The sequence below is a fragment of the Notamacropus eugenii genome, chromosome 3 (genome assembly GCF_028372415.1).
Source record: "Notamacropus eugenii isolate mMacEug1 chromosome 3, mMacEug1.pri_v2, whole genome shotgun sequence".
In the NCBI taxonomy this organism is placed as follows: domain Eukaryota; kingdom Metazoa; phylum Chordata; class Mammalia; order Diprotodontia; family Macropodidae; genus Notamacropus; species Notamacropus eugenii.
The window spans coordinates 428,103,107-428,115,604 of NC_092874.1; the positions used below are offsets into that span (position 1 = coordinate 428,103,107).

The 12,498-nt window shown below is 40.9% G+C and overlaps 1 protein-coding gene and 1 long non-coding RNA gene across 8 annotated transcripts in view; both read right to left on the minus strand.

The window, feature by feature from the left end:
- CHCHD6 (coiled-coil-helix-coiled-coil-helix domain containing 6) overlaps positions 1–12,498 on the minus strand; it is a 323,428-nt gene that overhangs the window by 90,529 nt on the left and 220,401 nt on the right. The window lies entirely within an intron of this gene.
- LOC140497418 (uncharacterized) overlaps positions 1–12,498 on the minus strand; it is a 70,006-nt gene continuing 57,508 nt past the window's right edge. The window contains exon 2 of the long non-coding RNA XR_011964678.1: positions 1–12,498. This exon is cut by the window's right edge and continues 26,543 nt beyond it. This is a non-coding gene — a long non-coding RNA (uncharacterized lncRNA).

A 12,498-nucleotide genomic window follows, 5' to 3' on the forward strand; every position in this document is an offset into this window, starting at 1 on the left:
CTTATCAATTTCTTCCCCAAGAGAATGTAAGCTCCTGGAAAACAAGGACTGTTTCACTTTGGCCTTTGTATCCTCAGTGCTTGGCACAGCGCTCCTGACACACAACAGGCTTTGCAAACAGTAAGCACTTAACAAATGCTTCACTCAAGGACATCTAAGGCCATCTCCATCGCCGAGCAGATAAGAGAATTTTCTGGTGCGAGTTCCTTGGCCTCTTGGTTCATTTGCCCTTTACCTGGAGAGTAGCAGATGTTCCAGTAACGAGAGGGGAAAGAAGACACACATGATGATTTAAAGACAGGCTACCATTACCAGAGTTCAGACTAGTAAAGTTGGTATTAGTAAGCTGAAAATGACAGTTTATTAGAGAAGGGGAGGGAAGTGACTCTGGTAGTGAATCTAATTAATTTCCAATTTGATGAGGAAGTTGGAACTCTCAATGAAAAATGGGGTGTAGGGTGAAAAGCTGAGTAAGTGCCTCAATCCATTACACCTGACACCATCAGATAAATAGTCTTGCTTGGCAGTGATTAAGCAATCAGGGATTCAGGGCTACTCAACCTGTGGTTTGTGAGCTCTAGATCAGTGGCACTGGAAAGACCTCGCATGCAGGAACTAAGACCTGGTAGATGTCCTTGGCTATTATGAAAATGTTTTGAGATTGGATGAAATTACAACATTAGCTCTGGAAACCACCTACTGTATGACCTTAGAAAACACATTTTCTACAGCTCATCTTTTCTAGTTGTAAAACAGCAGGCAGTAATTCCTGCACAACATACTTGGAGACAAAGTTAGAGGACTAACAGACTAGAAAGAGACAACAGGGCAGGTAGCTGACAAAAGATCCCAAAGATAGGTAATGTATGAACATTTCCAAAACCTTCCAAGAGATTCCTCTGCACATTTCCTTAGGAGATTCTTAAAGTGTTCCCTGTGGAAGTCATAAAAATGTGCTGAGTCTCCTAGAAATCCAGGTTAATTTAAGCTGGACTTTTATTCATTTCTTGGTGACTCCCTATCACATTCCCCAGTGATTGTTCTAAAGCTTTTCCAAACATCTCAAGCCTTCAGTTCTAACCTGCTGCCTCCTAAATGCAGCCAATTACATTTTCTAGTTTCCTGAGACACTAGGCTGTCCAAAGTGAATTCCCTCATCTTCTTCCCTCTTTACCTAAAAAGGAACCTATGATGACATCCTTCTCTCAACTTCATTATGGTACATACACTGACAGAATCTTAGGTCTGGAAGGGATCTTAGAGGTCATCTCTTTAGCCCAGGAGTTCTTAACCTTTTTTATGGACTGCTTTGACATCCTGAGGAAGTGTACAGACCCTTTGTCAGAATGTTTCTTAATGCAAAAAGTAAAATACACAGAATTAGAAAGGAAACCAATTATGTTGAATAAATTACCAGATCCCAGGTTAAGGACTTCTGATTTAGTCCAATTCTAAGCAGAGGCCTAAATCACCTCTAAAAGCGGTCATCTCCTGAAAAGTCGTCATTTCAACCTTCACTTGAAAGCCTCTAGTGACAATTCTGTGAGGTAGGTATGATACAAATTAAGAAAGTCAGACTCAAGAAGGTTAACTCATAATTCAAGGTCACAAGTACTCACATGATAAAGACAGATCTGAACCCAGGTTATCTGACTCCAAATCCAGATCACTTTCTCCAATTTCCTTACCATCTATTTACTCCTTAGTCCTCGGATTTGATTGATCTAGGGAACTAGGAACTTAACCTGTTGATTGGGCTTCTCAGTCATCTGGTGCATCAAAAGATGAGCCCATACAGGGTCAGTGCCCCAAGACTGGATAGAAATCCCAGTGAGGTGGGAATCCACTCACCCTTCTGACTAAATATGTTTTTCTATGGAGCTGAAGGTAACTGTGTCTATCTGAACCAGTGTTGTATCCTTGCTCAGCATCTTTTCTATGCTAGAGTTAAGTAAAATTCTTTTTTCTCAGGTGCTGGATAGATTGCAATTATTATTATTTTTTTTGGTTTCAGTTCTAGGCCTGAACTATTAGGATAACTACAATCATTTGAAAACCACCTTCTTTTCCTTCAAACCAGTTTTTCCTAAGGTATTCCCCATTTCTCTCCATAGCACCATCCTTTCCATAATCACCCAAGCTTAAAACTTAGAGTCATTTTAAAAATCACCAAATATCTTTGATACTCTCTTCATAAATCTGTCCTATTATTTCTTTCCTTTCCATTTTTAATGTCAAAATCCCCAGTTTAGGTTGGCTTCTTGTACTACTTGTTTTATAACCATAACCTGTTACTTTCCTGTGATCCCTCTGACGTGTGGGATAAGGACAGAGCATTTTCCCTCCAATCTTACTTCCATGCAAAACTGAGGCCTACGTAAGAGAACTGTGGTATAGCGCAGGTCAACTCTAAGCTCAGTCGTGTATGACCATAGCTATGCCACTTAATTTCTGTGGACCTTGGTTTTCTTGACTATGAAATAAAGGAGTTGGGTAGCCTGCATGATCTCTGAGGACACTTCTATCTCTAATATTTAATAATCCTGAGATCCCATAAAAGTAAATAATAAATCATGTTACATAAGAACTCAAAGAATTACAGAAGGGATCTTAAGAGATGACCTAACCTCTCATTTTACAGATGGGAAAACTGAGACCCAGAGAAGAGTGACTTACACAAGACGGCATGATGACGAGTTCAGAGCTCAATTACTGAACAAATATTTAATGAATATCTACTAAGTGTAGGGCGTGCAGGATAGCACAGCAGAAAAAGCAACAGACTTGAGTTCAGGTGAATCCTAGTCCAGACACATGGTGTGAATATGGACAAGTCACTCATGCTCCCTAGGTATAGTGGTATAATGTTTCTTCATCTGTAATCTGTAATACTGGGATAATCCTTAGACTGTTTAACTCACAAAGCTGTTGCAAGATAAACACTTAACAAACTACAGAAAACTATACACATATATACATATATAGTGTGTATATGCATATGTATACACAAGCTCTTATTAAAGATGAGTAAGATCTCAACCCTAAAGAAGCTGGAGCTTAGGTATCTGAGGAGTGAAGCTGGAAAAGACCTTTGATTTGAATGAGTCTAAATGTCTTGGCAAGGGTACTGAAATGATCAGTTTACCTTAATTTCAACTGCAGCAGTACCCTGGCTTTGGGAATGTTGAGAAAAAGAATGGCTCAGGCTGATTCTTTCTGGAGTATTCTAGCGTATATGCCAAATCTGCTCTTCTGCAACCTTGGCATTTCATTTCCATCTCCTCCAGCTGTTCCCCCATGGCTAAAAATGCCCTCACCTCATCATTGTGAGCGTATTAGAATCTTTAGCTTCTGTCAAGGCTCAGTTCAGATGCCACTCCTACATGAACCCTTGCTGGATCCCCTTCCCCATCGCTCTGCTTTTTAGTGAGCTCTCCCTCCTCAATTATTTCTTATTTTTGTTTTGTTTTTTGCTATTCCCCTCACAGAATGTAAACACCTTAGTGATGTGAATGGTTTTCATTTTTGTCTTGGCATCCCCATCATCATTAAGGTTGTATGGCTACCAGTTATGGAATATCATAGTCACTGAAAAATTAAAATTATGGGTCTTCAAAAGGACATCCTATGATGGAAGAAACTTTTCCACTTTTGTATTTGTACTTCCAGAGTCTAGCAAAGAGCCTGGCACAGAGCAGCCACTTAATAAATGCCCACTGATTGACTGATGGTGGTCATGGATGGCCAGTAACTTATTACTCACCATAAATTGCACAGGAGAAGCGATTGAAAGATATTATCAGAGAACTGCATGACTGGAAAAGGAGATGGGCTGAGAGTAAAAAAATGAGGCTGAAGAATAACCAATGGACAATCCATATTCCACTAATATTCAAGCAATATCAAGAAATCTAAGAACACATCCCACAGGCGCAATGGAAGGATTCTCCAGGGAGGACTTATGGAAGGACATGAGCAACAAGGTCACAGTTTGCAGTGCTCCAGAGAGCACCCACCTTGATGAGAACACAGACTCCTCAAAGTACAGCAATATCTCCAGGGCTGGACAGTGCCTGATGAATTGCTTTTGTTCCTCCTCAGGAAGTTGCTCTGACCTTCCCATACTGGTAACTAATTCCTGTATCTTTCTCACACACACACACACACACACACACACACACACACGCACGCACACGCACACACTCACACGCACGCACACGCACACACTCACAAAGCCTAAATGGTCCTCATGGAGCATCATCCCTCACTTAGAGGAAACAAGCCCAGAATTACCCACAATCACATAGCTAGTTAACAGCAGGGTCAGAACTTGAATCCAGATCTGACTTCAAATCCAGTCATCTTCTCATTACTACATTGTGCTGGTTCTCCCAAGAACAAAACTCTTTTGAGGCATGGTAAAAATCTTCATGGTTACAAAGTAGTCAGTTTAGGAACTTTCTGCAAGGATTTGGGGGCAGCTAGGTGGCACAGTGAACAGAGCACAGGGCTTGGAGGCAGGAAGACAAGAGTTCAAATTTGAACTCACATACTTCCTAGCTGTATGACTCTGGCCAAGTCACTAACTCCTCTGTTTGTCTCAGTTTCCTCATCTGTAAAATGGGGATAATAATAGCACCTACCTCCCAGGGTTGTTGTGAGGATTAAATGAGATGGTATTTGTAAAACGTCTTGCTCCTTAGCTGAACTTCCAACTGAAGAAGAGGTTTTGAGGCCCATTAGGCTCCTTTCATGTGCCAAAGTACCTAGTGCTGATTCTAGTCCACCCGAGATTTACAAGGCAGGGGGACCAATGCTCATACAAAAACTGACTGAAATTTTCCAGGTTATACGGCAAGAGGAGGTTATCCCTCAGGAGTTCAAGGATGCCTCCATTGTCCATCTCTATAAAGGTAAATGGAATAGATTGTCCTGCAACAATCACAGGGGGGTCTCTCTCATTGTTGCTAAGATTCTTGCTAGAGTTCTCCTTAATAGGCTGATCCTTCACCTGGAAGATGGTCATCTACCTGAGAGCCAGTGTGGATTCAGAAAGGGCTAAGGAACAGTTGATATGGTGTTCGCTGCCTGACAACTCCAGGAGAAATACCAAGAGCAGAACAGAGGTCTGTATACAACGTCTGTAGATCTAACCAAGGCCTTTGACACTATTAGTCGTGAGGGCTTATGGAAAATTATGACAAAATTTGGTTGCCCAGAGAAGTTCACCAGTATCATACGTGAATTTCATGATGGCATGTTTGCCCAGGTTCTGGACAGTGGACAATGTTCTTGTACCTTCTCTGTCACCAGTGGAGTGAAACGGGGCTGTGTGCTTGGTCCTATGCTTTTTAGCATGATGTTTTCAGCCATGTTGACAAATGTTTTCAATGAGGATGAACATAGAATCAAGGTCAACTACCACACTGATGTAAGTTCTTTAATTTGAAAAGGCTACAAGCCATGACAAAAGTAGAGGGAGTGTTGGTGCATGATTTTCTGTTTGCAGATGATTGTGCACTCAACGCAGCCTCTAAAGCTGAGATGCAACAAAGTATGGATCAATTCTCTGCTGCCTGTGCTAATTTTGGATTAATAATTAACACCAAGAAAACACAGGTGCTCCATCAGCCATCACCATACCATCCATACCTGGAACCATTAGTTACAACAAACAGGGAAGTTTTGAATGCTGTGGATAAGTTCACTTACCTTGATAGTGTACTTTGCAGGGATGTACACATTGACAATGAAGTTGATGCATGCATTGCCAGAGCGAGCTCAGTGTTTGGGAGGCTCCAAATAAAAGTTTGGGAGAGAAGAAGTATTAGACTGACTACCAAACTGAAGGTCTACAGAACTATTGTGCTGATCTTATTATTATATGCCTATGAAACATGGACAGTCTACCAGTGCCTTGCTAGAAAACTGAATCACTTCCATTTGAATTGTCTTAGGAAGATTCTGAGGATCACCTGGCAGGATAAGGTACCAGACACTGAAGTCCTTGCTCAAGCTGAACTGCCAAGCATTCAAACTATGCTTCAGAGAGTGGAACACTGATGGGCTGGCCATGTTTTTGAATGCAAAATATTCACTTGCCAAAAAGACTATTTTACAGAGAACTCACATGGGGCAGGTGATTACATGGTGGTCAGAAGAAATGATACAAGGACACTCTCAAGGTCTCTCTCAAGAACTCTGGATTTGACTGTGCAACATGGGAGTCACAGGACAGCTCAGCATGCTGTACCCACATCAGAAAGGGTGCTGTGCTCTATGAGCAAAGCAGAATTGAGAAAGCACAAAGGACACTGGGATGCATAAATCTGGAGTATGCACCCCAAATATTCACATGGGCTATCTGTGCCCAACCTGTGATAGAGCATTCTGAGCTCATATTGGTCTGATCAGCCACACTCGGACACACTTTATCATGGTGATGTCACTTTGGTCCCCTGAGAACGAAGGACAACAACCAAGCACAGCACCTGGCATGCAGGAGGCTCTAGATACATGCTGGTCATTATCTGCTTGAAAGAGAAGACTTCACAGGTTAGTCACATGGCCAGTTGGATTATTACTCTCACACACTCCAGATAAACTGCTAGTGAAAGGCCAACATCCACAGGCTTCTGTGCTTCAGAGACAGTTTCTGGATCCAGAGAGCTCACGTGAACTGTCAGCTTCTAAATGAAGGGATCCAGCCAACATCACTTACATAGGAGCCAAATAAGAGACACCAATAGCTAAGGGAGAGCCATGGGCAACATGCTGTCTTGTAAGCAGGAGGGTAGTGAGGCTTAAATGAAATAATGCAAGTAAAGTTCTTTGCATACCTCTATAAAAATGTCAAGTTATCGTCGTCTTCTTCATCATCACTATTCTTAACCTCCAGGTATTATGCCTCCAGGCTGATGATGCTCTTAGTCCCTAAGCCTTCTGCCATACTTATGCTGTTTACAGAGAAATGCAGGGGAATGTTGGCATATGTTTAACATCCAGACCCTCTGGAGAAAAAATGTATGCACATATACTTTTAAATTTAATCTGAATTATGAGTATTTTCTCCATCACTTTCGTAAGTCCAGATGATCAACCAAACAATAAATCAAACCCTGATTTGTAGCCACTGCTTACTTCTGAGGTTTAAGTGCTTACACTGAAAAATTTAACAACTGGCTCTCATGCTAGACCTGGCTGTAGCACCCCCATTGCTTATAAGGAAGGCTCTTCTGTGGGTTGACTGATGGAATAAATGACACCAAATGTTTATTAGACATCTACTATGCCCAAGGCACTGTACCCAGGAGAAAACCAAGTTTTCTTTGTCTGGCCTACGTTGGCACTGGAGGAGAGACAGAGGCGGCCGACTCTCGGGAAAGGGTTGGGGCAGGAGTATGCAGCTTGTGGAACACCCCAGGGCCCAGGAAGCTGTGTAGACCTATGCTGGTGTGCTGAGATAGGAATGGGTAACAAGTGATAGCTTTGTCACTTACTACCCAGTCCTAAATCATAGATTCAGAGTGGAGTGAGAGGAGGACTTGCTCACAGCCCAGCACTGGGGCAATGTTGGTTTTCCCAGGAGGGAGACCCCTGGGTTGTGTACCAAGAAAGGAGGAACTTCAAAAGCTGGCAGTAGCAATGGTGAGCTTAGACCCCAAGCTTATAGTAAAATTTAACTTCCAGCATCTTGCCCAGTCTGCAGAGAAATAGCTAAGGTCGGGGAGTCTACAATTCTGTCACTTTGAACTAACAGGGCTTTCCAGTTGGATGATACAGGCAGAGGCTAGCAGAAATCTACATACTCCTAAACGGACTGGGAACTTACAGAGCTGAGAGCAGAAATCTACATACTCCTAAATGGATTGGGAACTTACAGAGCTGAGAGCAAGGGGACAGTAATCAGACTTTCCCCTGGATCAGATCCCCTTGAAAGCACTGAAAGCTTGCAAGTTTCCAGTTTGACCTGGAAGAATACAACATTCAATAACCCAAGAAAGTAGCTATGTCAGAACCAGCCCAAATCTTCTCTTCAAAATTGTACAGAGCCCAGTCCTAAAACCAAGTCCAAAGTCAGGAAGTAGGCTGGAAGAATATTCAAATAGAAAATGAACCTCACCATAATGAGCTATTATGGTGGCAGGGATGTTCAATTCACACATACAGAAGAAGGTAATAATTCTAAAACATCTATGAGCAAAGCTTCAGAGAAAAGCACTGCTTGGGTACAAACTCAACTAGAATTCCTAGAAAACATGCAGCAAGAGTTTAAAATATTTTTATAAAAGAAATGAGAGTGCTAGAAGAAAAAATGGAAAAGAAATGAGAGTTAAGGAAGAAAGAATTGAAAAGGGCTGGAAACTGGAAACACAATGAACAGAAGTGTTATAAAGCCCTGTCCAAGCAACAAACTCCCTGAAAATTTGAATGGATCAAATAGAAGACCACTGATTTCATGAGGCAACAAGAAATATTAGAACAAAGACAAAGGCTGAAAAAAATGGAAGAAAATATATAGTGCCTCATAGCAAAAACAAATGACTTGGAAAACATTGGGAAGAAATAAATTTAAGAATCATTAGATTATTGAAATTCTATGGCAAAAAAAAGAGAGAGCCTGGACCTCACATTTCAAGAAATCTTGAAAGAAAATGCCCAGATCTCTTAGAAGTAAAGGGCTACCTCCAGAATGAAACCCCCAAATGAAAACTCCCAGGAAAAACATCAGAGCACAAATACTGAGCTTCCAGGTCAAAGAAAAAACATGGTAAGCATCCAGAAAGAAGGAATTCAAGTACTGAGGAGTCACAGTCAGGATCACACATGATTTAGTGACCACCACTATAAAGCAGTGGAGAATTTGGAAAATGATATTTGAAAGAGCAAAGGATATGTGATCACAGCCAAGAATAACTTACCCATCAAAAAAGAGTATAATTCTCTTACTGTTCAGTCGTTTCAGTCTTGTCAGACTCTCTGTGACCCCATTTGGGGTTTTCTTGGCAAAGATACTGGAATGATTTGCCATTTCCTTCTTTACCTCATTTTGCAAATGAGAAAATGAGGTAAAGTGAGTTACGTGACTTGCCCAGAATCACACAGAAAATAAGTGTCTGAGGACAGATCTGAGCTCAGGAAGATGAGTACTTCCTGACTCTAGGCCCAGTGCTATTGTGCACTGTGCCACCTAGTAGTTGCCCCAGTATGCTACAGGAGAAAAACAGTAGACTTCCAAGCATTCCTGATGAAAAGATCTAAGGTACTAGACCTTTAAAGTTTAAACACAGGAGTGAAGAGAAGTATAAAAGATTGAACATGAATGAACAGTGATAAAGGACTAAACAAGGATAAATTATTTATTTATTCCAATAAAGAGAAATGATACGTGTCCCCTCTGAACCCTAATATCATTAGGGTTCACAGAGAGAGTCTGATTAGATAAGACCTGGGAGTGGTTGGGTCATGCCTTGATGATCTAAGAAAAGAATGGAAATAAATAAGAATAGGAATACAGTTGGAGAGAAGGAAAAGGAAAGTTAGGGGAAATTACCTCACATAATCAGGGTATGCAAACAAGCAGGAGGGAGTAAAGGGAAACTGTTGACATTTGAACCTCACTCTCATCTGAGCTGGTCAAAGGAGAAACACACAAATACAGCTGTGTACAGCAATACATTTCACTCACTAGAGAAAAAGGTGGGAAAGGGTAGAAGAGAGAAGGGTAAATTAGAGGGAAGGTAAGATAAGGGAAGGATTAGTTCTAAGCAAAACAAACTAGAAGGAGGTAGGTAAAAGTATCTATAGTTCTTTTTGAGGTGGCAAAGGATGGAAATCTGAAAGAGTACTCATAAACTTGGGAAAGAATTAGTAAACTGTGCTGTACAAATATGATAGAATACTATTATACTGAACTCTTCTCAGAGTAATAACCATTCAGAATTGGAGAGGACTAATGACGAAACACGTTACCTACCTCGTGACAGAGAAATGAAAGACTCAAAATACAAAATGAGACAAAAAATTTTTGGACTTGTCTAATGTGGAAATTTGCTTTGACTCATTATATATATGTTTGTAATGGATTTTGTTTTTCTTGCATTTTCAGTTTGGGGGTGTGTGGGGAAGATGAAAAGGCAGATCTTGGCTAATTAAAACAATTATTTTTAAAAGAAAAAACTTCTTACTAAATATTAGATCCGTCCAAAAGGAGAACAGTCTGTCTTGGAAGTGAGTTTCCCCAGAGGGCAGAGCCAAGATGGAGAAGTGGAAGGATGAACCTGCGCTAGCTCCACCCCTACAGTCCATAAAATATCTGTAAAAAATGACTCTAAACAAATTCTAGAGCAGCAGAAGCCACAAAATGACAGAGGGAAAGAGATTTCCAGCCCAAGACAGCCTGGAAGGCCAAAAGGAAAGGTCTATCTCAATGGGTGCAGAGTAGAGTGCAGCCCAGCCTTAGCCGCACAGCATGGCATGGACAGAACTGGAACAGGCTTCAGAGTATAGAATCACGGATAGCAGCTGCAGCTCCCAGATTTCTCACATCAAAAAACATCAAAGACAGCTTCATAGGTCAGTAAGAAAGGTCTTTAATCTAGGTGAAAGGGGAGTGGCTTCTGACCCCAGTGCTGGCCCCAGGGCAGCTGCAGTCATTGCAGCAGCAGCATCCACTTTTGGAGACTTTGACCTAAAGACCCTGGGGGGGATTGAGCACCCTATTTGTGTCTCATTTCTGAATGGTGGCCCTGGGATGAGGAGGAGTGCTGGCATGGTGGAGCTGGTGGAGGCTCTAGAGAGGAAATCCTACCCACAGATCCTGGGCAGAAAGGACTACTTGTGGTTGCTCATAGACCACACACAGCACAAGTCAGGAGAGGAGGAAATTCCACTCCCTGGATTATGCCACCTTGGAGGAATTAAGAAGTTACAGGTCCCTAGAACATACCTTCCACTTGACAAAGGACTCAAAAGTCAAATAACTGGCTGGGAAAATGCCCAAGAAAGGGGAAAAAATAAGACTATAGAAGGTTACTTTCTTGGTGAAAAGGAATTTTCATCCATCCTTTTGGATGAGGAAGAACAAAGCATGCCATCAGAGGAAGATATCAAAGTCAAGGCTTCTACATCCAAAACCTCAAAAAAAAAAAAAAAAAAAAAAAAAGCAATGGTCTCAGGCCATGGAAGAGCTCAAAAAGGATTCTGAAAATCAAGTAAGAGAGGTGGAGGAAAAACTGGGAAGAGAAATGAGAGCAATGCAAGAAAATCATGAAAAGTAAGTCAACGTTTTGCTAAAGGAGACCCAAAAAAATGCTGAAGAAAATAACACCTTTAAAAATGGACTAACCCAAATGGCAAAAGACATTCAAAAAGTCAATGAGGAGAAGAATGGTTTAAAAAGCAGAATGGGCCAAATGGAAAAGGAGGTTCAAAAGCTCACTGAGGAAAATAGCTCTTTAAAAATGAGAATGGAGCAGATGGAAGCTAATGACTTTATGAGAAACCAAGAAATTACCAAACAAAACCAAAAGAATGAAAAAATAGATGACAATGTGAAATATTTCATTTGAAAAACAACTGACCTAGAAAATAGATCCAGGAGAGACAATTTAAAGACTATGGGACTACCTGAAAGTCATGATTCAAAAAAAGAGCCTAGACATCATCTTTCATGAAATTATCAAGGAAAACTGCCCTGAGATTCTAGAACCAGAGGGTAAAATAAATATTGAAAGAATCCACCAATCTCCTCCTAAAAGAGATATGAAAAGAAAACTCCTAGGAATACTATAGTCAAATTCCAGAGTTTCCAGGTCAAGGAGAAAATATTGCAAGCATCCAGAAAGAAACAATTTGAGTACTGTGGAAATACAATCAGGATAACGTAAGATCTAGCGGTTTCTACATTAAAGGATCGAAGGGCTTGGAATATGATATTCCAGAAATCAAAGAAACTAGAATTAAAACCAAGAATCACCTACCCAGCAGAATTGAATGTAATACTTCAGGGGGGAAAATGGTCATTCAATGAAATAGAGAACTTTCATGCATTCTTGATGAAAGACCAGAGCTGAATAGAAAATGTGACTTTCAAACACAAGAATCAAGAAAAGCATGAAAAGGTAAACAGGAAAGAGAAGTCATAAGGGACTTAACTAAAGTTGAACTGTTTACATTCCTACATGGAAAGATCTTATTTGTAAGTCTTGAGACTTTTCTCAGTATTTGGGTAGTTGAATGGATTATATACATATAGAGAGAGGGCACAGTGTGAGCTGAATAAGAAGGAATGATATCTTAAAAAAAATTAAGGGGTGAGAGGACTATCGAGAGGAGAAAGGGAGAAATGGAATGGGACAAATGATCTCTCATAAAAGAGGCAAGAAAAACCTTTTTCAATGGAGGGAAAAAGGGGGGAGGTGAGGGGGGAAGAGTGAAGCTTACTCTCATCATATTTGGCTTAAGGAGGGAATACCATGCACACTCAATTTGGTATGA